Genomic DNA, 25667 nt, shown 5'->3' on the forward strand with positions numbered 1-25667 from the left:
CTTCCTAAAATGTGGGCAACTCTTCCCTGCTGTGATGGTTGGAATTTGATTGGAATTTGCCAGTATGAACCAGGAGCTGGGAGAAAGAGACTTGGATTTTTTCTTACAGCACAAATACAGGTTTATGAGAGAAACAGCCAGAAATTAGCATAATTAAATAATTCTGATGCTACCTGTAAAGCCAAGAAATTTTATTTGTTTGTATTAGAAAATTTGCCTTATGTTTGAAAGGTGTTGCCATAATGATAATTTGGCAAAGGCTTCTGTTCTCTGTTCCAGCAATCAGTAAGTCTAAAAGCTAAAGACAAGTTCTAAAAAGGTACATGTGCAAGGTAACAAACCTTTACTTAGGGAGAACATTCCCAAACTACTTGCAGCTAAATGCAGGAGCATAGAGTAATCCAATGGAGCTTCTAATCGTCTTTGAAATGTTACTCTAGGAGGTGCTTTAACATGCAAAAATTCTTTTGTTGTGCTGATGTTTCTGATCTTGTACATGAATTTAAATGGAGAAATATGAAAATCTGAATGAAGCATCAGCACAGCTTCTCTTCCTGTGTCATGGGTGTTATTTAAAGGATCAACACAGGATATCTGTATGCCCAGCTGGGCAATTATTCAGCTGCTTGTTTCCTGCCTGGTGTCAGTTCTCCTATGATTACTTGACTTCTCACCACTTATGTAGGTCACAGATTTCAAGAAAAAAAAATAAAAATCAGTAATAATGGAAAAGATGAGTATTAGTGCAGGAAAGCCTTGTGTAAGGAAGTGTGTCATTACTGTCTAACTCAAAATCCTGTGAGATTTCATTTTTTTCACAAGTGAGAGTTATCTTGTTCTCATTGAAAATGGTTTTCTGTCCATGCTGTTTAATGCAGTTAGAAGATAACAGATTATGCTTACCATGGATTTTGTTACCTAGGCTCTGTTCAGTATATGCAGAAAGCCATGATGCAGGGAAATAACTTCAGAAATACAGAAAGGCTGAAATCTTGTCCACCTTCATGTAATATGTGTGGATAATAGACATAAAAATAATCACATATAAACAAATAAAGTCTGTTTTCTGGTGGTAATAGTCCATTGTTGATGGCTGCAAGAAGCTCCTTGTCCCACCCAGAATCTTAGAGCTGAGATTCTCATTCACGTCATTCTTGGACGCAGTTTGCTCACCAATAGTCACTCTCCTTCCATTATACTCCTTATTTTTAGAAGGCTCAAGGAGTTATGTTGTAATTGAATTACTGTAAAGAGTGTTCTGATCCATTATCTAGCACACACTCAGTCCTGGTCAAGTGGCTTTTAATGGCATTAAAAAATAACCTCATCAGTACTCAGAATATACGTGTTTTCCCCAGAATCCTTGTTTGAGGATGGAAAAAAACCAGCAGCATGTCATAGTCTTGTGTTGTAACACAGCTGAGTGAAAAGGGAATCACTCGGGATGCTCTGGGTCACAGACATTTGGCCATTCTATCCATAAAGCAGGTATGGGCTTGTACTTGAGTGTGACTGATTTTACTTTGCGTAAGGGTTTCATGTACTGTGCTGTGAGCAGCAGACAAAACCACCTCTCTCCTGCCTCTCCAACCCACGGGGATGGGTGGTAGGGGCAGATGTGCTGTTAGATTTGCTTCTGGAAGAGAATGGTGACTTCTAACTCTGGCCTTGGAGGAGATGAGGAGCTCCCCTTGCTGATGACAGCAACACCTTGGGTTAAAAAACTGGTTTTGCCTTGTGACTTAGCTCTAAATCTTACCTTTCTAGGGTTTATGTAGATCGTAAATCATGCTGTAAAAATAGCTTTTGGCCTTTCAACTAATATGCATAAGAAGTCAATTCTGAAGTCCTTAGAATAGTAATTATGGTTGGTTTATGTGCATGTCTTAAACTGATGGTTTTCCCCTGCACCCCTTTATGACAGTGTACACTGTGCATAGTTCCAGGTTAATTTTAGCAGTGTGTATTTAATTAATGTGGCTGGCTGAACAGAATCAGCCTCTATGCTCCAAATGATAATTCCTTTTGGAGTCTAAACAGCTATTTGAGATATTGTGTCCTGCTTTGATTTTAACGTGAAACATTCTTAGAGCTTAACAGTGGTGTCAAGCCATTGCTTAGTCTGTTGTTTTCCTTCATATGGTGTGTAAAAATGGGATTTTCCCTTCCCTTCTGTTGTAACTTGCCTTTTGGAGTGCTTGGTGTCTGCTTTCACACAGTGCAGCAGTGCTGGTTCTGTACTTGGATATGCATCTGTTGTAGCACTGAACTGGATTGCACGTGGGTTATTTCTTCCTGCTGCAAATAGAGATGAAAGATTTGAGCTTCCCCTTCCTGCAGCGATAACAGCTAAAATAGTCTGAATGATGGTGAACAGATTTTAGGAAGGAATTGTTCCCTGTCAGGGTAGGGACGCTCTGGCACAGGCTGCCCAGGATGCCATGGCTGCCCCATCCCAGGAAATGTCCAAGACCAGGTTGGACAGGGATTGGAGCAACCTGGGGTAGTGGAATGGATTGGAACAAGATGATTTTTGGGGTCCTTTCCAAGCCAAGCCACTGTAATTACTTGATGCAGTGTACCACAGGCACTCCACTCATGTTTTTCAGGTTTTCAGGTTGATTTTGGGTGAGGCTTTTTGTAGCTGTGCATTATTGCTGTGACTTGAGATCACCACCTGTTCTGCTTTATGCTTATGAGGATCTTTCTGAACTCTCCATTTAGTCCAATTTTTGCTTCTTTTTGGATTAAAAAAATGCACAAGAGGTTTATTTACCAAATACACAGCTTTGTTTTGATGAATGAACTTCCAGTTCAAAATAGTGCAATGAAAGCAATTTGTGTGGGGAAGTCATGGTCTGGATGTGTTTTACCCTTCAGGTTTCACTGTGGGGCTTCCATCTACACCTCAGGCTTCATCTGTGGCAAAGCTGCTGCTGTGGGCAAGGGCTTTTCTCGGACATAGGGTGCTGCAATGTTCAATATTATTACATTAAAATTATATTTTTGTGTCAGCTATGCAATAATGTCCAGTGTATGAGGCACTCTTATGGTCAAGTGACAGGAGTCTTGCCTGTACTGCATTAGTCAAGTAATGTAAACCAATTTGATCTAATGTTGGGTAGGAAACAAGCTTGAAATGGAATAACTTTTTAGTTGGATTGCTACCAGCTTGCTACACTGGCAGAAATGAAATTATTTGTCTGTTAATGGCAAACTGTCAAGAAAATGCTGATTCTGATTTTAATGTGTTTCCAAAACTTATTTATTAAGAATTGCATAACAGCATACTGGGATGTTAACATTGCTGCTTTGGTGGCTTTGATGGCTTCACTCTATAAACTGATTTTTAATTTTTTTTTAAATTGTGTTTCCAAGAATGAAACATAAAGAATATGGGGTTTGTGTTTATATGGTGGGGTTTTTTTATTGTGAATATGATAGCTTGGTGAAATGTCTTATGTATATGCACTCTTTTATTATAATGAGTTCTTTTGGAGGTGACTGAACCAATGTTTTTTGTCCTATCTTATATCCATCTTAAAAATTTTTTGTATAGCAAAGAAATAATTTCATGGTGCTGCCAGGTCACTTTTAGTAAAATCTAGTAAATTGTTCTCACATGGGATATTATGTCCTATGCAAAGTATGTGCTTTTCTATATCAAATGAATCTCAAGGACAAGAAGGACAAAAATGACTGGAATAAATAGTAGAAAAATAAGATTTCTATTTTCAAATAATAATCATAAAAAAAGTCCTTTCTAAAATGTAACTGAGAAAAATGAACAACAGGAGTGTCTGGTTGTATTAATGTTGGTGGAGTTTGATAATTTTGTTCCTCAGCTACACATCAAATATAGATAACTCTTGTTACTCCTAATCCTCATCACTGTTGGACATGGCTTTAAAAAATTTAGCTTCCTCCTCTGAAGATCTGGGCTAATTAAACTTTCATTCATCTTCTGAAACAAAAAAAGTAGTGTTTCACTTTGCTCTTGGCTTCTGCAGAGAAGGTACCACAAGCATTGGTGCATCCAGTGCCTGGGAATGTGGCACTCCTGGGCTGTTTTGCTGAACATCTGGATTTCCAAGGCCTCTCTGCATCACTTGCAACGTTGTTCCAGGTTGTATAATGCTTTTTTCTCCTGATGAACTCCTGCTCTGGCCGTTAGTAGCTCTCCCATTTTCCTGGTGAATGAATGCCTGAAGAACAATTTCTACCACCAGCACAGTGGGGTGTGGAGATCTTAATTCCTTAAAGCAGCACATTCTCCTCGTGATGTGTCAAATCTTTTTAAGGTTTGGTTCATGGTGTGGCTGTGTTTTGGATTTGGTTTTTTTGTGTGTGGGTCAGCTATTAGATTTTTCTCTCAGTTCTAGCAGGCTGTTACTTGTGGTCAGGGAAGGCTTGCTCCTGAAAATGCTGATAGGAGGCTGAGATAAGCAGCGAGTGAGTCATGTTTGATTCCTGTGTAGCACAGTGGTGGAAGTCTTGTGTTGTTTTGTTTCGTGTTGGTTTTCCCCCTTGTGTCTGGGGGCCTCCCATGGATGTTGGAAAAATCTAAAACCTGATGGAATGCTTTGTAGTCCTTTTGCCAGAATTACTAACTTTCATGTTAGTCATGTACTTGCAGAATCATTTTAAAACAGCTTACCTGGCCTCTACATCTCTTCTTTTCCTTGGTGCCTCACAGACCTGGACTAACACAAAGAACAAGGAGCTACAGTGTTCCTGGAGGAAATTTGGCAAAGGAAAGTAGTACTAACCCAAAACTGGTAGATTTTGGGAGCAAAAGAGATCTTTCTGGTGAGAAGTTAAAAGTGCTTCTGCCTGGGACTGTCACCCCATTGGTCTGTGTTTTCTTTAGCACAGAGCATCCACCTGGCAAGTCAAGGTTAGGCCCTCATAACCAATTTGTAGAATGTCGTTTTGTTTATACAACTCCAGAAGTTACCTAAGCAGCAGTTTAGTTGGAAACTCTGATATTAGAAATATGGAAGAGAAAGAAGTCTCAACATAGGGAGTTGGTGCTGTGGCAGAGAACTAGTCTACAGTATAGAGTGATTTATCTGTAATCCATCAGGTGAAAAATGAATTATTTTTTGAGCTTCTGTCAGCAAACAGGATTCTCAATCACTGCAGCTGAATTTAATATTGTGTGCAACTGGTGTATTATGTTATAAAGGGTGCTGTAGGTTGATGCTTTTTATGAAGCTGAATAAAATTTTCATTGCAATAGATGTCTCTTCCAGCTGAAGAGATTGCCTGAACTCAGATGTTGTCCAGTGATTATAAACAGCAGTGTCTAGTAAAAATGCTTGAATGTGCCTTTTAACTCAAAAAATTAAGATGTTGCTAATGTACTGAGAAATTGCCCCTATTCTCACCATGAAGTGGGATTTGCACTTAGTGTTTGGCTAATCTTAGAAACTATGTAAACGTCCTTTAAAGCTTTTGATCGTTTTAATGCATAACTATGCTAAGTCAACTGAGTTGGTGTGTTCTTAACATAATACTTAAGGATTATTATTAATAACTGAGTGTTCTTTGTGTTTTGTTCCACAAAGCATTAACTTCAAGAGTAAGCTGTGCAGATTGCACTTGATGGTGGAACAACAAAGCACACAACAGAAGGAATACAAATGCAGACCTTCTGGTGATACTTGTTTCTGCCCAGTGGAATTTTAGAAGCCTGTATTGCATTTCCATGAGGAAATATTTGCCTGCTTAAGGGCATCTTTGAGGCATGTTGAGGTAATTGCTGTTTTGTGCTGGTTTCTTTGGAGGTGGAATTGTCTTGTGTCCTTATAGGAATTAGCAAAGGGATGAACGAGCCAAGCAAATTCCTGGTCTGTATGTGTCTTGAGTAAATACAGAAAACTTAGTGAGGATTTTCTTATTCAGCTCCCAGCTATCCTGTCATGGGATAAGTACTCCCAAAATCTGAGCTTTTTGTTCTGGCGGTTTCATCACTTGGTATCTTCTGAGCCTTTCACTAAGTGGTAGGAAACATAAAGGAGAAAACCCGTTGTTTTCCTGAAATAATTTTGAGAGGTAGTGCTGTCCTGTGGGTTTGTGATGGAGTTTGGTCGCTATGCAAGTCTTGTGCTCTCAGTTTGGTTGTTTCTGTGTCTCAGCTCTCTGTTGTTGTTGTGTACCCACCTGCTGTTTGGATGTGGTAGCAAGAGAGTATTTTTAAATGAGTCAGCATTAGACGTTTTGTAGAAAAAAGCTGTGCATCTCTTAGCCTCCAAAAACCTTTTAACATTGTTAGTCTTTGTCATTTTCAAAGAAGGTTAAAACATTCTGTTCAGCCTCTTTGTTACATTTGCAGTTTCAAAAGCTGTTTCATTGATTGTGTTAGTTTCAGGCAATATTTACACTTTGGTATTGACTGTTTTCTAAGTTTTGTGTGTTGGTGGATTCCATTTGCCCCCAGGAAAGAAGATATCCTAACTAAGGCTTTATTTAGCTGTTTCTTGGTTTTCATTGAAATTCTGGAAACTGAAAGTGTGAGAGCTCATCAGAATTTGTGTAATTTGGATGGGATCTGAGTCAATGTTAACTAAAATCATCTCCAAATCCCAGCACAGGAAGAACAGGGAGCTGCTGGAGAGAGTGCAGAGGAGAGGCACCAAGGGGATCAGAGGGATGGAGCAGCTCTGCTGGGAGGAAAGGCTGAGGGAATTGGGATTGTTCAGCCTGGAGAAGAGAAGGCTTTGGGGTGACCTCATTGTGGCCTTGCAGTGCCTGAAGGGAACCCACAGGAAAGATGGAGAGAGACTCTTGACAAGGGCCTGGAGTGACAGGACATGGGGGAATGGCTTCACACTGATAGAGAGGAGGCTTAGATTGGCTATGAGGACAAAATTGTTCCCTGTGAGGGTGGTGATGCCCTGGCACAGGTTGCCCAGAGCAGCTGTGGCTGCCCCTGGATCCCTGGCAGTGTCCAAGGCCAGGCTGGATGGGGCTATGAGCCAGCTGGGATAGTGGAAGGTGTCCCTGCCCGTGGCACGGGCCTGGGACAGGATGATCTTTAGGGTTCTTCCCATTCCAGGGCATTCTGTGATTCTGTGAATTAGATTTGTAATGCCTTGAAACAAAATGTTTGCAGTTTTGCAAACAATTGTGTTTGGGGAGGAGGAGAACTTACCAAACTGTGTTTAGATGTGATTGAAAGAAGAGCTTTGATAAAACACATGGAATAAAATGGCAAAGTCATCAAAAGAACCAGATTTAGTGTTGTGTATCAGCAGATCAGGACAGCCGGTTTTTTTGGCCACTTGGCTTCAGGTCTGCCTTGACTGGGCAGGACTCTGAAAGGTATCAGTAGATCTTTACAACGTGTTGGTCTCGTGTGCTTGCAGCTCTCTGGCTTTGAACTGCAGTTGGACCTCCCACATGTCAGAGTGCATGGGACCTTTTCAAAGGGAATTTGGGGGTTTGCTGGCCACTGCTCTAAATCAGGAGAGAGACACTTCCACAGAAGTCTGAAAACAGGACCAGCACAATAGGCTTTATTGCTGCTTTTCTCTATCTTGATTATTTTCCTGTTTATTTCTGGTAATGGCAGCAGGATCTCAGTCCTGCTTTTGAACTCTGAAGAAATCTTTCCATTTTGTCTGGCTTATGTTGAACACTCAGTTTTAGGTAATGAGTCTGACAGTCCCCTACCAAAACTAAGCAAACAAAAAAAGTAAATAAGTAACTGGTTGTTAAATTGTAAGGAAGGGTCTTTGAATAAAAGTGTTGACTTCTGTCTTGGTCTGACTCTGGGCTTAATGTGAGGTCTTTATTAGTCAGGAAAATTTAAAAAGAAAGGATTCCCTGCTTTGAAGATCTTGTGAAGAGAAAGCTTTGTGTATATGAAGATTTTTCTCTCATTTCACTGTTCCAGTGCTTGGAGAGTCTGGCTATTTAGAATCATAGACTGGTTTAGGCTGGAAGAGAGTTTAAAGATCATCTTTGTCTAAACTCCCTGCCACAGGTAGGGATGCCACTAAGCTTTATACATTTATTTTCACTTTGCTTTACAAGGTATTTTTTAACCAGACTATTATCTTCTTTGTTGTTAAAAACCTTTTTTATGGTTGCTTTCCTTTTTTTATTTGAGCTAGTAGATTTGAGCAGTCATCTATTACAGTAGCTTTTCCTTGTCTCCCATTCCATGCCTTGCATGTCATCCCCAAAAATGCACCTTTTTCAGAGAATTCAAGTACTGACTGTTAGGGGTCGTGTTTGTATAAGAAAAATTGGTTTAAATGTTTACATTAAAATTAATTCTTTACATTTCCATTGGTCTGAGATGTGAGAAGGTGGATTTAACAGTGACAGCACCGGTCTTTGCCATAAGCTGAATGGTAGAACTGGACAGTAAAGTGTTGCTTTCTTCTTGATTATTAGTGACCTTGGAAGTGTTGAGTTGTGTTGCCAATGACAAAGATTAAGTTTAGTAGGAGATGAAGCAAGAACTTGTTGTGTACCTTTATGCTATCAAATAAATAAATAAATTTCAAAGACTTTAATGGCATCAATGGCATTTCCTGGTAGCTGATGAGTTGGCCCTTGTCTCTCCCAGGTGCTAATTAACAACCAGTAAGTGTCCAACTAGAGATTGTAATTAGTTCTGAAACTGCTGTGCCTTGATCACTTTCTGCAGGGTTTCTCCTAAGTCTCAAGAGAGACAAGTGCTGTGGCTTTACTTCCTGCTGTTTGGAAAGGAGGCAGTGGGTTGCAATAGAGAAATTAACTTTTCTCTCTCACGCATTTGCCTTGCACTTGCACCTGTGCAAGGTCCAAGTGTACCTGGAATTTGTTGCACAGAGGGTTGATTAAATTTCATTGGACAGAATGTGGTAAATCCAGCAAAAATCAGCTCCATGTTTGTCTTCCATTGACTCACGGGTAATTGCAAGGAAAGAAAAAGGAAGTTTGGCATCTCTTGACTATATAATGAAGTGAGAGATTAAAGCTCCACATGAAAAGAAATCTGTGGTTATATAATAGCAGTAGCTGCTGTAAGATGTGTATTTCTTTGGTTGGTAACTAAGAAATGGGGTATTAGAGTCCTGATAATATTTCCTCACACACTCAAGGAGGGGAACATGATGGCACAGGACAGGGACATTGGATGAAGGACTGATGGGGGGTACTCATCTTCCCCAAGGACAAATGTTTGTGGAGCAAGCTGGAAATCTGCAAGCTTTCAGGCCTGGCTTTGCTCTCTGCCCTCTGAGCCATGAAACATGTAACAGCTGCACACTTCAGTATTTTACCTCTTATTAGCCACTGTGTGTTTTCACTTAAAGACATTTGAAGTTCATTAGAGGGAAGCTATTTGCAGACACAATTTACCTGAAAGAAATTATTGCTTAACAAACTTACTGCATTATTCTTATACTGAAATTGAGTCACTTTGAGGGTGCTTCAACATAAACAAGAAAACTACATGTTGTTGTCCATTTTTCCATATTTCACATACATTCATGAGTTGCTTTCAAAACATCATCTCAAATAAAGATCTCTTAATGTATTGATGATAATATATCTCTTTGGCCCTTGAGCACTTTGCCTTGTGTACAAAAGCAGAACCAAGAGGTGGGCTTTTTATGGCTCTCATGAGTGAAAATTGTTTGTCTTGATGATGTCCTTTCCTTGTGGATGAGCACTGGCATGGCCAGGGAGGAATTCACAGGCTCTTTTTATCCTCTCAGCAGTGTAGTTTCATTGGCTCATGCATACTGCTGGACTCTTTGTGAGCTTCTGGCTCTTACAAATATGGATTTGATTGCTGACCCAGTTCACTCAGAACTGAGGGGTGCCACATGGGCCAGACAGAAATGGAGCAGGCAGAGAGAATGGTACAGTTCAGAATTCTGCTTTCAAGTGTCAGTGGAGCTGTGTGCTTTGGAAACAGGGAAAAGATGAGTTTGTGGAATCAGATGGAAGGCTGCAGCAGTGCACTGCCTGCAAGGTGGCAGTCACAAAAGACAGCACTGCAGGCCTCTGGAACAGGGGCTGGATTTCTCTGTCACCTGCCAGGTTTTGCTGCTGCTGAGAGCACTGTCTTGAATGCTTTGCTTTGTCCTGTGCAATTCTAAGAAGTCTGGAACCGGGGTTATTAGCAGTGGCTTGTGACTCCTTGCCAAGAAAAGGGTAATTGAAGTTAACCTTTAGACCTTCTGGAAAATCACTGGTTTGGGTGAGCGCTGTCTTGTATTGAAAGGGTTATTTGGAAATGCAGAGTGATGTTGAATGTTCTGCTGATGTTACAGATGAAACTGACTTGACACTGGATATTTTTGCTGGCTTGGGTTAATCCTAAATGGAACGAATTTGAATTTACAAATAGTGACTGTTTAATCCTGATTTCTTAATTATTTTATGCTCCTGATGTGGGGTCTGCAAACTAACCTACCTTGGTGCTCATACAAAACCAGGCTAAATCATCACAGAAAGAGATGCTGTGTAAACAACCCAGAGAAGCAGAACAGGGCTTGTACTTGCAAAGATAACAGCAGTCTTTCATTATTTTCAAAAATAGAGCAGGCCCTCAAGAATTGCCTATAAATTGATATGATGTGGAAATGGAAACTGTCTGGCAGTGCCTAGAAAGCGGAGCATTGTTTACTCAAGAATTGTGGTGGTGACTGTGAGCGAACTGGAGGGGCTGTTGGGTTCTGGCTGTACTGCAGACACAGGCTGCATGGTGAGCCACTGCTTTGCCACCAGTGCAGCCGTTCTGCTGGCAGGGACACCTGCTCAGCGGTCAAGGAATCGTAAACTCTTTCAATAGCTTGGGCTGGAAGGGACTTTAAAGCCCATCCTGTTATAATCCCCCTGCCATGGGCAGGGGCACCTTCCACTATCCGAGGTTTCTGAGCCCCATCCAGCCTGGCCTTGGATATTTCCAGGGATGGGGCAGCCACAGTTTCTCTGGAAAGGGAGATTTGGGTTTGTCTTTCATTAGTTCTACATTTCTACACAAATGGAAATAAACCAGAATCTTATTCCATTATTTTTTTCAGTTGCTGTCAAATATCCTCAAGGAGAGAAATGAAAACAAATGACATATCATTATACTTCTATTTTTGTGTGCTACTCCTTCTATGTTGCCTAAATACCTGGATGACTTGCCCAACTGTACTTTTTCAGAGATGTGCATGACAATGAAATACATGTTTGAACTTGAATTGTTCCTTTCAAATGCCTTTCTGTAGTTCTAACCACTAGGATTAATAACAAGAGCTAACCTCCAACCCAAACAGGTCAGTGGGTATGTGAATACCCAGGCCTAGTCCTGATTTCTGCTTAATGCTGCTTGACTGAATTACTCAGTCTCTTGCTGTTTTTCTTTAAATATGCTTTCTCATACATGCTTTTCTGAGAACCAGTGCAAAATGCTTAATCATAGGTAGGTATGGCAAGAGTTTGCTGTTTGAAGAATTAGTAGTCAAGTGTGAAATTGTGCAGGTAAGGCAGGAATGTAAAGTGAGGGAGCTGCTCTCCCTTTAAATCAAAGGGCAGACTTGGGTTTGACTGTGAGTGAAAAAGAAGTTTTCAACAACAAAGCAAATTATTGCCATGACTTTCTCTGTTGTTCTGTTGAATAATTACCTTGTGAAGTAAGCCTGACTGTGTGGAACCACAGCGGTGTGGCCAGGGCAGTGTTTTGGGAGGGAATCATCTGATCAGCAGCTTGTTGGAAGCATCCTGCTTCCAGGGCTGCTGAAGGAAGCAGAGGAAAGCATTCCTCCTGTCAGTGAGTGTGACATCTCAGTGCCTCCTGTGTTGAAAAAAAACAAAGTGGTGCTGCTGACAAGAAGAGAAGCTCCTGGTTTCTGTGCAATTCCCCCGATGTTTTCCAGGTGCAGCTTCACGAGGATGAGGGAGTGGGATGTGCAGGTGAGTCTGTGGGTGAGCTTTGATGGTTCTCTGCTGTATCAGCACCCCCTTTTCATCCTGGAGTAATGGTTCCATGGACTTTAATCACAGGGGTTGCAAAATAAAGTGTTCATTTGGAGGAAGAGAAAGCAACGTGCTCTACCTGTGGGTATTCTGCTCTGATGTCCTCTGAGTTCATGTGCCAGGGCTCTCTTGGCTGTGTTGTTTAAGCAAAAAGAAAATAAATCGCTTCAAGTATTTTTCTTCTTCTCTTTTCTCAACAACTGTAACTCTAAAGGCTCAGAAATACAGTAAATGAATTCAAACCTCTTGTTGCTGGAAAGCAGATCCCCTTCACGTACTTGCAAGGAGACAAATGACAGGCAGAGCTCTGGAGATCTCAGTCAAAACTTTGCTTTTACATCAAGCTGCTTCATAATTTTAATTTCACTCTTCTTGATTTATGTGTCAACACATTTTTTTGTAGCCCTTGCTTTTCAACACTACAGTAGAGCTTAAAGAACTAGAATGCAGTGTTGTGGGCAAATAAGGAGTAGCTCAGAGCTGAATTTGAAGATATGCGGTTTTTTCCTCTTCTTGAGAAGAGCTAAATAGCAGTAACAAAGAAGCACCTTCTTTTCTGGGATGTAAGTGGTGTTGCTCCTCCTAACCCATACAGGGTATGGGACTTAATGGTGCAGTAAAGTCTGGGCTGGACAAATCCTTTCTCAATTCTATTTGAGGTGTTAGGTTGCTCAGGGAAGAGAGGCAATAAATTTTTTTGATCTTATGACTGGCCACCTTTGACAGTCAAGTGAGGACATGAACAAGTGGCTTCAGTCAGTAAAGACATGAAGAGCTTGATGCTCTTTATATTCTGCAGATAATATATCTTGTTTTCAGTTTGGACCAGTTTTGTCCCTGTAGGTAAGAGCAGTAGCCAGGGCAGGGTGCTAAGATCCTGTTAATTTGGGAGCACATGCTGTTTATCAATAGGGTCAGAAAGGGCAGAAGAATGAACTGGCAGGAGGGAGAACTGCCTTTTCCTCCCCACTGGTGTGCCCTGGAGTTTTCTTGTCAGCATTACCTGTGTTCTGTTTTCAGACCTGATGCGAAGACACAGTCTTGCACCTGCAGAGCTTCATACCCCAGGCTTGTAAATGAGATCCAAGACAGGATGCTGCCTGCACTGACTGACTTGTGACAGGCACGCTCTCCTCTTGCTAGAAGCCAAACACCAATCCCAGGTTTATTTTTACATAGGTTATTATATAGCTGCTGAAGGATGACTTCTGATTAGCAGTGATGAGAAGATAATTGGGACCATCTGCCCCAGATGTGGTAAAAGGCCTCCCTGGCTGGCAGCACCTGATCCTCCTTACCACCCTGTCCAAAACAAACACACCTTTCATCACTACCTCAAGGCATCCACAAATCCCTCTGTACTTTGGATATGATGTTGTATCTTTCTAGGCTGTGGCCTCAAGGCTAATAATTCATAGTGGTGTAGGCTCCAAGTGATATCTGCAGTCTTTTAGAGTTGTCATTGCCTGGTAGGAACAGAAGCTAACATCTTGTATCTCCTATTACCCACAAGAACTGACTGAAATGTTCTGACCTTGTTAACATTACAGATGTGTCTCCTTGGAGATAATGATTCAAACTTTCTAAGCTCTGTAATTTTTTTCTTCTTTGTGGCTAATTGTTGCTTAATTCAACAAAGACAGAAAGGGATGTAATTTCAAAGATTTCCTGCTTTTAATCAAGAATACTGCTTTCCTGTATTTAAAAAAATTGCTAACACCACCCCCCCCCCAAAAAAAAAAAAAAAAAACAAAAACCAAAAAACCAACCCCTCTCCAAGTTTTGAAAAGTGAATATCCCACCTTTTAAAATGCACTTTCCCTGTAAGGTCTTTGTCAGTGTCGTAAGCTGCTTTGTGTTTCCTGAACTTCATTTAAACAGAGGGTTGTTTTTGCTCACATGAATTGTGGAACAGTTTTGGTCATCCAGTAAGCTGTAGACCAGCCGTGAAGAAAATAAAACATTATTTAAGGTAAAAAGATTTGTTACCATGCCAATCTTGTTTTCCTTCCATGTGAGTGGAAGGGTCACAGTTGCTTTAGAAATGTGTGACTGCAAGAGACCACCTGAGTTGTAGAGTTATTTCTTGTTCTTCCCAGTCCTCCTGCACTGAAGACTATTGACTAATGAAAGTTCAGTCAAAGAAGTTTTGGGAAAAGCCTGCATGGAACAGATCATCAAAACAGGAAGTTTGCATTTCCAGCAGTCCCTCAAGTGTATGTTTAGTTTGGTGAAAGAATGAGCCTGGTTAGGTTTGGGTTTATTGTTCTTCTCCCTTCTTTCAGAGGAGTGGGAGATCTTTCCACCTGCTGGAAAGGGAGTTTCCCACCTACAAGAAGTAGAAATCTTGTTTCTCTCTGTTTCCTCCCTCCCACGGAGTTCCCTGCGTGTGGGGAAGTCCTTTTTTTGTGGCATCTCCTAAGAGAAACTCTTCCTTTGAGCTACTTGTGGCATTTGCATGTGTGCATCTCCTCAGAGCCTTGTGGGAGTAGATTTATAATGCCTCTCTTATTTTACCTACTTCTGTTAATTATGTTTTCTTTGTAATTTTTGGTTTTTTGAGACCATATGCCAGCAGACCTAGGTAGCAATTTATGCTGTATCCCTGCTAAGATTCAACTAGGCTGGACTCCTTTCTTGTTGGTTTGACTGACTTCTCTCTATGCCTGTATCTCTTTGCATTTTATGTGAGGATCTCCTTCTACAAGTATGAACTGGAACTGGGGCTGTGGTGTGAGAACAAAGACCACTTTAGTATTTTCCTTGGGACTTTCATAAAATGAAATACATAAAACATCTCCATGAAAATGTCTGGATTGATGAGGGGAAGGGGGGGGGGGGAAAGCCTTTTCCTCCAGCAGTGGCTTGATTAATGGATTTATTGTTTGTACAGATTTTGTCAGGAAGCCATATGGCTTGAGGAAAACAAAGAGGAAGTGGCTGATGTTGGGAATCTGATTTAATAGGGGTCCCTAAGGACAGAATGTGGCTCTTATCCTTACTCCTTCCCACTCAGTTTGCAGAGTGGTCTGAGAGGAGCTTTAGGGTTTCAGTAGAGCTGCAGATAATGTGGCTCTGTTGGAGTGGAAGTGTCCAGTCCCTGCTGCTGGATCAGCATCACAGCCACTCCACTCTCAGGTTCAGAATCCACTCTTCTTATCTGTATAGTGTCCTGGGGTAATTAACAAACAGTGGTAATTGAAATCTTTACTATTTGTCTATTGGCAGTTGATGAGTTTGCAGTAGGTGAAGACAACTTTTAGCATCTCAAAGCTGAGTTTTCATAGTTTAAGGTGAGGTGATTATTTCTCTCTTCTCTATCTCTCCCTCCCTCAGCAAAATTCAAGCATCTGTCCCTCTGGATTAACTAATTTACCATCTGTATCTTAAAACCAGATTTATTTTCCTAATCTAACATGTGTAAGTGGGGGTTGGTAAGTAACTGGGGCTCAAGCACTGGTGATTTATCCTGATGTGTTGGGTTAGATGAATGTTCTGCATTTTCTATGACTGTTTGACTATGTGGTGAATAATCTGAGTAGAGAACTTAAAGGAATGTTCTCTAATAGAACTGCAATCAAATGCATTAAGGAGATTTAATACACATGTCTTCCTTCTGTTAAATTACAGCTTCTCAGCTGAGAGACATAAACTCACCAAAAATTATTCTGTTCATTTCAGAGCTAAAGGCTTATGTGAACTGTTAGTAAATGTTAGTGAGTCTGCAGAGTGGAAAGCACAAAACACCACAAAAACATACTGTGGCAAGCCAGAAGTTTAATTAATATCAGTTTGTGAATGAAAGCTGCATATTTGGTCAGTCATGGTGAAAATCATAATGTGCCTGAGACTTTTGGAGCTCCTGAATGTCCTGTTGTGGAGTTTTGGGCTACAATGAGAGATGCAATTACTTCTATAGAGCTTTGATGCGTGGTGTGCATGGCTTAGTATTTTACAGACCTCCCTTCTTTCCAGATCTTTAAGAGGTTTTTGCTGTTTTCGGAACTCTTATGATGTTCTTATGCTGGAACTGGTACTTATTACATCTTTCCATCAGACAGATAATAGGAGACAAACATTTTGTCTAGACAAAATTCAGTGTCTGACAAGGGTGGTAGAGGAGATGCTGAAATGCCAGTGGGAAGTTTTTCAGATTTAGAGCTGTTTTTCCATGCTGCACTCTATAAAGTTCCCATGTAGAGTTACACGTAATAGATAAGTTCCTTTAAAATATAACTCAGAAAATCTTTGGTTGTGAAGGCTTAAAAATAACCACATCTCACATGTTCTCCTTGGCTGTGCCGTAATATTAGGCAATGTCTGTCACAATGATGCTGTTAAACATTGTTGTAGTAAGCATCCCTTCCAAGCTGATTATTAGTCTTAATCAGCAGTTTGGGATTTGTTACCTTTTGCCCAGTTTGTTTGGCTGATTGTGCATGCATTGCTCGTGATTCACTGCTGTGAGGGAGTCAGAGTGTGCAGCTCCAGAGCACTTGGAGGGTTATACACTGGAAGCACTCCAGTCTGAGGATTATTTTCCTTAAAAAGAAAATTGGGAAAGAAGGTTATTTCACAATATTTACAATTTACCAGTGGTAGATGCTCGTGACTACCTAATACAGTTCTTAGGGGTTTTTTTTGGTGTTTTTTTTTTTTTTTTCTAATGTTCTGGAAAGCTGTTGAAATGTTGTTTGCCACACTTAGTTATTTATAGCAGGAACATGTCATACCAGGTATAAGAAGCAGCAAATAAAGAGCAGTGTTCCAAGTTTCTTTTGAACTAACTTTTCAAAAATAAAATACTGCTTGTATGTACCAGGCTGTTGTAGATCTATAGGTGCCAGGTGAACATGGTGTTTTTCCAAAACATTAAAGGAAGGAAGGGGAATAGAACTTCATCCTCAAGAAGTTTGTTTCACTAATGTATAACAATATTTCTTTTTTTCCTTCTAGGAACTGCCCTCGTCAGCAGAGTGAACACTGATGCCTGGAGTAGCAGATTGTGCATAAGCAGACATCTCTGTCCTTATCTGCAGGTAAGGAGTTACACCAAAACCCTCCAAGAAAGAGTTTCCCTGCTCTCTTCTGAAAGTACTTGCACATAAAGCATTCCAAAAACTCAAAAACTTAGAGTCACAGAATGGCCTGGGTTGGAAGGGACCTTAAAGACCATCTCCTTCCACCTCCTTCTGTGAGCAGGGACACCTTCCACCAGACCAGGTTGCTCAGAGCCCCGTCCAACCTGTCCCTGAACACTTCCAGGGATGGGGCAGCTTCATAAGTTCATCACTCCCCCTTTTTTCCTGAGATGAGTAATCTGAGTAAGATCCCAGTTCCCCTGCTCTGTGCAATGTTTTCTCTAACCAGTTGTGTTCTGGGCAGACTTGCTGAGTTTCTCTCTCCTGTGGTGGTGTGATCTCCATGGATATGCTTCCCGCTGTATAAGAGCGAGGCCCACAGCTAACCTGTCACTGCGGAGTGTGAAATGAGAGGAGGCTTTTGTCCTTGGCTCCTCTTCTTGTCTGATGATCCTGGGCAGTAGATCTTCACTTGAGAAAGAATTTCTTTACTGAAAGGCTGGTTAAGCATTGGAATGGGCTGCCCAGGGAGGAGGAGTCACCATCCTTGGGGGTGTTCAAGAAACAACTGGTGTTTCTTCTTTGGTTTGGGTGACAAGGTGGTGTTTGGTCCAAGATTGGACGCCGTGATACGGGAGATCTTTTCCAACCTTAATGATTCTGTGTTTCACTGTAAGGAGTTGTCCCCAGCTCGGCCGCTCAGACATTGCCAAAAATCAAAAAAAGTTGTCAGGAAAAGTAAACAGTAGTAGCAGGTGGTGTTTTTCCTGACAATATGATGAATCCTTGATACAGGAAAAATATCAGAACTTAGACTAAAAAAAACCAAAACATACTTTCAGATTATGCATTGGTTTATTTGTCATATTGGTTTGATTTTTTGAGTCCCCTGTTTTGTGATGTAGATGAGGCTGATGAAGCAAGTGAGAAAAACTGAGAATGCAGCTTCTTCTCTGGCTTGTCACCATTTACAGGCCTTGTTTAAAGCTATTTTACCTTTTGTGCACACATCAGCTTCTCAGTGATAGACTTTCATAGCAGTCACACCACCTTTTTAATTTCTGTGTGTGTATGCCATTTTACCACTCCTTCTATTGCAAATGCAGTATTTATAGCAGTATTTTGTTGATAACTGTACCAGCTGAGGGACCAATAGAACAAAATAAATTAAAATGCCTTATTCATTTGCTGCAATGACAGCTTGTCCCATGGTGTGTGTATCAGAGGTACAGATAAGGATAAAGGTACAACAGCTTTATCTTACTACAGGAAAATCTGAAGCAAAGCAGCATTGGATAGATTCTTTCATTATCCTTAATACAGGGTAGAACTAGTAGAAATATCAATGCACATATAGAAAATGCACTGTATGTAAGGAGAGGAACTTTGCTGGAGAGTGCTACAGATGTGTGGATGCATCTGTCCAAATGTACAGCACCCACAATGCTGTGTTGGCTAGAGTCTGGCTTCAGATTTGTCTTAGGTTGCCTCATTTGAGAGTTTTGGGTTATTCATTAAAGCACTTTCAGCCCTACATTCTAGGCACGTTATGTTCTGTGTTTCTTTAATGCACATCAGTGGATTGTTTCTAAAGCAAACATTTCCAGAGCATTAATTGCTGCCTTCAGCCAACAACATCTTCTTGCTAAAGGGATGTGATGGTTTGTGTGCAGGGTGGTACCTGCTGTGGGGACAGTCCTGCTGGCTGAACCAGCACACAGGATTTGGACAGGCACTGGTCTCTTGTTTTTCTCAGGTGACACTTAGCCAGAGCACATACACATATGTATGTTAACCTGGAGCTCCAGGAAGGTTGGAATGTAGTGGTGTTGAGCCAGGTTTTCTTCTGCCAAGTTGAAATATTTAAGAATTTGTTGTTGACTCTATTTTGAATAAATTCCTTCCAGTGAAGCGTGTTTGTGGCTGGCTGCCAGGTGACTGCAGTGTCACTCCTTTATTTGTCACTTTGAAACAAGTCATCTGAGTTACTGTCTCTGAATGATTTTATTGTATGAGAGCAGAAGGTATTTGCCTGCTGGAAATTCATCAGGATGGTGCCTGCCCATCCTCACATGGGGAGAGTGACTTATTTACCTTTGCTTGTTTTGAATAAACCAGTTTGGGTTTTTTGCCTTGAGCATCACTAATGTAATTTGTTGTTGTTACATGACTTTATTTTGCTGTCTGTTTTGGGGCACAAGACAGGGTCAGCTTGTAGTATGTGTTTTATTAAAACTTTTTTTTCCCCAGCTGAAATCATGGAGTAATAATAGGTTTTTGTACTTTTAAGAAAAAAAAATCAATCCACTTTTATTCAGTTTAATCAATAAATAAAATAATGAAGAAAAGGAACAGAACTTACTCTGGCAACACAATTGGACACCAAATCAGAGGAGTTAACTTTAGGAAATATTTTTCTTTCAATACTTAAAACCTTAAATATGAAAAGTGGACAAAAATAGATGTAACTTTTTCTTTGAAGTTCAGAGTAAGTCTAATGACACCTTAAATTGAATTAACTCACACAAAGTCTTTAAGACAGTATTTAATACAGTTGACAAAAATGTTGTTTTAAGACTCACTTCAGGAGCTTTCACTCGCAGAATGCTACTTCATGTTTTTCTGCATAGTGATATTGCATTTTCTGGGATGTTTGATAAGCAACAAAACCAGCCTTTGTTAGTTTTTTAGCACTGACAGTTTGTATCCTCCAGCTGTTTTGTGGCCTATGTTTGTCATGATTTAGATGTCTTTGACCTACCTGAGCTGGGCAGATACTTCTGCTGGCTGGGCTAAAAAACCTCCAGTGTGCTCCCTTCCAGAACCATGGAAGCAGAGTGCAATTCCTTTTTCATCCGAGTGCCCCAGGTCATGAATCAGAAAATGCTCTATTCGTTGAGCTCATGATTTTCTGCCCTTCAGCTCTGATTGGTATCTACTGACAGGCATGAATAGGTGGGAGAAGTTCCTGGGTGCTCTCTGAGAGAGCAATTCTCCCTCTGGCTCAGGGAGAATTTTGCTCTGACGTGCTGTTGAGTTCTGATTGAGGTGAGGAATACTCTCAAGGGAGAAGTGCTGCCTCTCAGGTTCTCATTGCTTCTCCTGCCTGTCTCAGCTTTGCTGGATGCACACCTTTCTCCTGCTGCCTGGGCACTGAGTCACTACAGGAAAGAAAGTTTCCTTTGACAGTGGCATTGCTGGGATCCTTGAGTTTTGCTGCATTCTTTGCATTACAAGAGATACTTTTCATCTCTCATCTCCCTTCCCCACTCCAGAGCCTCACACTGCACAAAGTGCCTCTTGTTTCCTTGCTGTCTGTGTTGCACTTGTTCAGACTGGTGGGGTGGCAGACCTGAAATTGAAGATACTGTGGCATGTGCATCCATTTCTTTCCTCTTCCTCACTTGGTCACATTTTTATTAAGCGTGGTTTCTTGATTTCTCATTCAAGGCTACTTTTCCTTTGCTTTACAGTCCTGTGTAAATCTGTCCTTACATAAAACTTGGATCTTATATCCACATCTGAATGGTTTCTTTGCATTTGAAACAGCAGTACTTCAAGTATTTGAAATGCATTTCAAGTTGAATACTTTGAAAGTGTTTCTGAAGAAATACAATGGTCTGATAGTTGGGAAAAAAAATTTCTTCCAGTGGTTTTTCAGAGTTGGGATTCATCTTGTGCTTGCCAGCTGAGGGCAAACTGAAAATGGAATGTAAGTGGAGACAGGATGTCTGGAAAGGACAGAAGTATTGATAATAAATGGTGGGGGGGTGGTGTGTGGAAATGCCTCTTACATGAAGAGACAGTAGTCCCTAGGTTTTCTGCTTCAAAAATATTTGCTTCTTGAGACGTGGGTTGCTGCATCCAAGCCCTGGGTGTTGCAGGCAAACCATTTCCTCCCTCTTTTAAAATAAATGTATCAAGCTTTGGCAAGGTTTGCATCCTCTCACTTGCTGTAGAACAGTGGGAAAAACAGAATTATGCAATTCCTGTGGACTCCAAAGTTAAAATAACTTTGTTTGGGTTTTATTAATTTATCAATCACTAGGGAATTCTGCAATTCTAATCTTTGTAGTAGCAAAATGGGGAAGACCTCACCTCATGGGTGTTTAATGATTCACTGTCATTAAACATTTGAGAGGAAAAATGTGCTTATTACCCAACTCAAAAGTTTTTCCACTTTATTTACTGCAGTGTAAACATCAAACTGTAGTTTTTCCCAGTCTGCAACTGCAAAGATAGTACTGTTTCTTGCACTAATTACAATGCACATTAGTCATTTCTCTTTCTGGCAGGAAAGAAACTCAGCTTTTTGAAGGCATGTCATTCTGATACAATCTCTTCTCTTTGTTCCATGTAGGTTTGGCAGTTCTGCAGACTGCTTCCTACAAAGGATAGTTGCACAATGTTTAAAAATGAGAATTTCTGGGCTTTAAAGAAATAAAGGTTTATGTTTTGAATTGTAGTTGTTAAGGAAACATGCTTTTAGTATTTGATATCTTGGAGTGAGGAAGAAAAATAGTGGCTATATGAAGTCAAATGCATCTCATTTGTCAAATTGCAAAAATCTTATAAATACCTTCAAGTTCATATTCAGGTCATTCATAACTAAATAGGAAGGGAAATGTGAATGCCTGGCTTACCTCACTTGGTAAGCCTGACTTTGTACTTTTATAAATAAGAATTTTATAAAGAATAATATAAGATTTCTTTAATATAACCTTTCCTAGGTCCGAGGAAACTCATGTAGTTGAATTTTAATTGAAATGTTAAGCTTTGGATGTTTTTATTATTTAAAGCTTTAAATTTTGCACAGTTTTAGGTGTTTATTTGCTTACCATCTTATGATTAGCAAAACTTTCTGTGGGCACTCCCCCTTGAGTTCTTTCCAGGATTTAGATTGCTTGCTAGGTAATTTTGCTTAATAAGCCATTCTGGCCTCCTGATGTTACCTGGTATTGTACACTTCCATAGCTGCATAATCAATAAAGATTAGAAATTCCAACAGCCACGTTTTATTTAAAAGAAAATTGGCCAGGTTCTTTTTGTTGAGCTCCCTCACACAGTTCTAAATCCTTAACCCTGTCTATTATTCAGTGCTGCCAGTGGCTCTCCAGACTGCACAGCCTCTCCTGTTTCTGTGGAGAAACAGAATCCACAGATACTGCAGTGCTTTTAAGTAAGAAAAACCAGGGGAAACTAAAAATGTCCTAATCAGATCTCTTGGTTTTTCTTTGGTTTTTCTTCTGCTTCCAAAGAGAAATGCAATCTAGGCTTTGTCCTTCACAAGCAGTGTGATGATAACCCAGAGAATTCATCACTGCAGTTCACGCAGCAGTGCTGAGATGCTCTTTTGGTTAACTTGGACTCTATGTCAGGAAGGCTTCAGGAAGAATTTCTTCATTGAAAGGGCAGTCAGGCATTGGAAGGAGCTGCCCAGGGAGGTGGTGGAGTCACCATCTCTGGAGACATTTAAGAAAAGACTGGATTTGGCACCTAGTTGACAAGGTGGTGTTCGGTCAGCGGTTGGACTCAATGATCTTGGAGATCTTCTACAATTTTAATAATTCTGTGTTCTTCAGTACCAGTGTCTGGCATCTCAGGCATCTTGTAAGCTCAGGAAAAATGGTGAAGATCCCCTGTGACAGGAGGAATGATGATACAATTCCTTCTGGAGGGATGAGTGTACTTCCAGAAGGTCTTGATTACATTGCCCTCATCTGGGTGCTTTGCAGGAGCTTTTTAAAGCAGAACTGTGCTTGTCTTGGCCTCTCTGAAAGGCAGCAGAACCCCCAGAGAGAAGGTGCACCCTGCCCAGGGTGTGGAGGTGGATAGAGTAAGCTCAATCAGCCCAAAAAGCAGTAGGGTCTCACCTGCTGCTCCATTGTGTTTTGGTGGGTGCTCTGCAGAAGTGGGTTAAGGGACAGCATGAAGGAGGATAAAGAGACTTACCCAGTAACTTGGTGGAGTTGCACTTCCATGTGTGCTTCTGAGGTGACTCTGATGAGTGAGCCATAAAGAGTCCCTGGGTAAACTGAGCAAGAAGTGAATAAGAAGGGCAGAGATCAGTGTGGAAGGACTTCCTGAGGGAAAATAAGGTGATCAAGTGAAGAGAAGGGAGGCTGCTTTGCTCTGCCTGCATCTGGCAAGTCTGCTGACTCCAGAAATCTGTCCTGACATGCTCGTGCTGGGCAAATGGACACAATGGAGTTGCTGAGGGTGCAGTGAGGAGGAGGAGGAGGAGGATGTAGCCATTAGGAGCTGACATGAAAGCCTGTGACTGCATGGACAGCAGTGAAACGCTTCATCTCAGAAAGTGCAAAATGTAGATGCTGTCTCAAAATACGGAGGGAAATCAATACATAGGAAGTTGTGCTGGTTTAAAAATTGTTGCCATGGAGAAAGAAGGCAGGAGCAGGAAAAAGAACCTTTTTCCCCCTTGCCGTATTGAATTTGACCTAACTTCCATTTTCCATTGGCATTGCTGGCTGACTTCTGTTAATTGCTGTCAGTTTTTTGGCAGAGAATCATGTTTTTCCTAAAGAGCTCTTTGCTGGGTCTTTCTATGAATGTGATAAGTGACGATTATTGGACTTCCAAGGGGAAGTGTATTTATTATGATGTTCATATCTGCACTTCTTATTCCTCCCAGTGAGTTTTAGAGTTTAGGTGAGTTTCAGTAACATTTCTAGAGAATTAGTGGTTCAGAAAGTACAAAGTTTGTAACAGTTTCCCTAAAATTATCAGCTGAATAGCGAACTTAAGCATCCTCATCTCCTGAAGTGGAATTTGGTTCTGTGTTCATTCTGTGCAGTGTAGCCAAAGTGGTGTAGGCTTCTCTTGGAGGTGCCTGTGGCAATGCCACAGAACTATGGGAATTCAGACTGAAAACTTGGGGATTTTAATCTAAAAGAGGGGGAAATTAGGTGAGATATAGAAGAAATTGTTCCTGGTGAGGCCCTGGCACAGCGTGCCCAGAGAAGCTGCCCCATCCCTGGAAGTGTCCAAGGCCAGGCTGGACAGGGCTGGGAGCAGCCTGGAATAGTGGAAGGTGTCCCTACTTATGGCAGGGGGATGGGAATGAGATGGACTTTTCCCACCTTAACATGTTCCATAATTCCATGAATTAAGTAATACACTTGGAGTATTTCCGCCCATAAGCTATTGCTGTGTGTTATGATTACCTCAGATTTTGCTCTAATAAAATTAGCCAAGCTCACAATTGTCAAGAGAGGGGAAATACTTAAGTGATCCAGCTGAGTCCTATAAATAGAGAATAGAAGAAGCAAAGAATTTCTTTTGTGCCTGGGGAAATATGGAAGTAAGCACAGCCAAGTGTAAATTTTAGAAAGTGATGGGTTCCCCCCACTCATTTATCTTGCTTAACTGTTTAAAGACTCCTCATCATAATAAGTTCTGTTCTGTCTTGCAGACTTTTCTAGGTTGCCAGGAGAGCAACTTGAAATTTCTTAGGTAATGTTTAATGAATAATGTAGCTGCTCACTGAATAGAGCTTTGAGGTTATAATTTCTTGGAACAGTTATGTTGCTTAAGTTGAAAGTGCCTCACCTTGTTTCTGTTTCAGAAATTGCATTTCATTACAGTGAGATTTCAGTAATCATGTCATACCATGGCTTTAAACCATGTGCTTAACTGATTTTTAAGACTTCTATTAATTCATATTTAAGTAGATTTCAGTTGCAGGATGTATTTTATTTCCTGCATCCTTCAGTGCAAATTTGGAAGGGGAGGCATGGGCTCCTTTGTATGCAAGGTTCACCACAATATAGAGGAAGAAGGTGTTGTGTTTTGGTCCATATCTGGAAATGTGGGAAGTGTAACAAGTTTCTTATATTTTTTTTCTGGAATTTGCCCTCAGCTCACATTTGAGGTGCAGAAAACACCTCTGTGACAGCTGAGACTCAGCATGGCTGTAGTCAAATGACAAAGCAAATGCTGGGCTTGAGTGAAGTGTAAAGAACAGATTCAGCCCTACAAAACCAAGAGTTAATGCAGGCCTTGCCAAAAGGGAGCAGATGAGCTCATTGCCTCATTAGTGTAAATATTGGCAATTACACATGAATGTCTTCAGTCCATCAGCTGGGTGTGAGTGTTTGTGGACAAGCCATGAAGGGAGAGGGGAAAAGTTGAACGGGTGGAGCTGTGTCTTCCTTGGAACCAGTTTGGAGAATGACCTATTTTCTCTCCTTCGAAGCCAGGGCATCTTGTGGTCTAAGGCAACTTTGAAGTAAGGTGTGTGTATATTGTAGCTTTTGTATAAATATTTCCCCTGCAATGAACCAGCTTGCTTATTTCTCTGCTCTTTGTTTTCTTTCACTCCCACACACTATTTAGACCATATTAGAGAGGTACAGATGTGACTTCCACCTAATGCTGCTGTTTATTAATAAAGTGGTGTGTAATAAAGCTGTTTTCTCAAATGCACTATATATTTGCTACTAACGAGGAACAAATACTTACACAGGTTTGGAAGACATTACAGTGCAGTAAATGTCTGCCTGTTAACTGAGATGATGAATCAGGAGATGTTTATTTAATGCACATGTCTTTTTTTGAGCTGTTTGTCACAGCATTTATATGCAGTGCAGGCTCCTT

General features: G+C 40.8%; 1 protein-coding gene across 3 annotated transcripts in view; it reads left to right on the forward strand.

Annotated features, from left to right (window-relative positions):
• RASSF8 (Ras association domain family member 8) overlaps positions 1-25667 on the forward strand; it is a 74591-nt gene that overhangs the window by 19744 nt on the left and 29180 nt on the right. For all 3 annotated transcript variants that reach the window (XM_071422543.1, XM_071422542.1, XM_071422544.1), the window contains one exon: positions 16927-17009. The gene's annotated coding sequence lies outside the window, so the exon portion shown is untranslated. The remainder of the gene's footprint in view (positions 1-16926; positions 17010-25667) is intronic.

Source organism: Agelaius tricolor, unplaced genomic scaffold (assembly GCF_023055355.1).
Source record: "Agelaius tricolor isolate 1412-34295 unplaced genomic scaffold, bAgeTri1.0.p SCAF_3, whole genome shotgun sequence".
Taxonomy (NCBI): Eukaryota; Metazoa; Chordata; class Aves; order Passeriformes; family Icteridae; genus Agelaius; species Agelaius tricolor.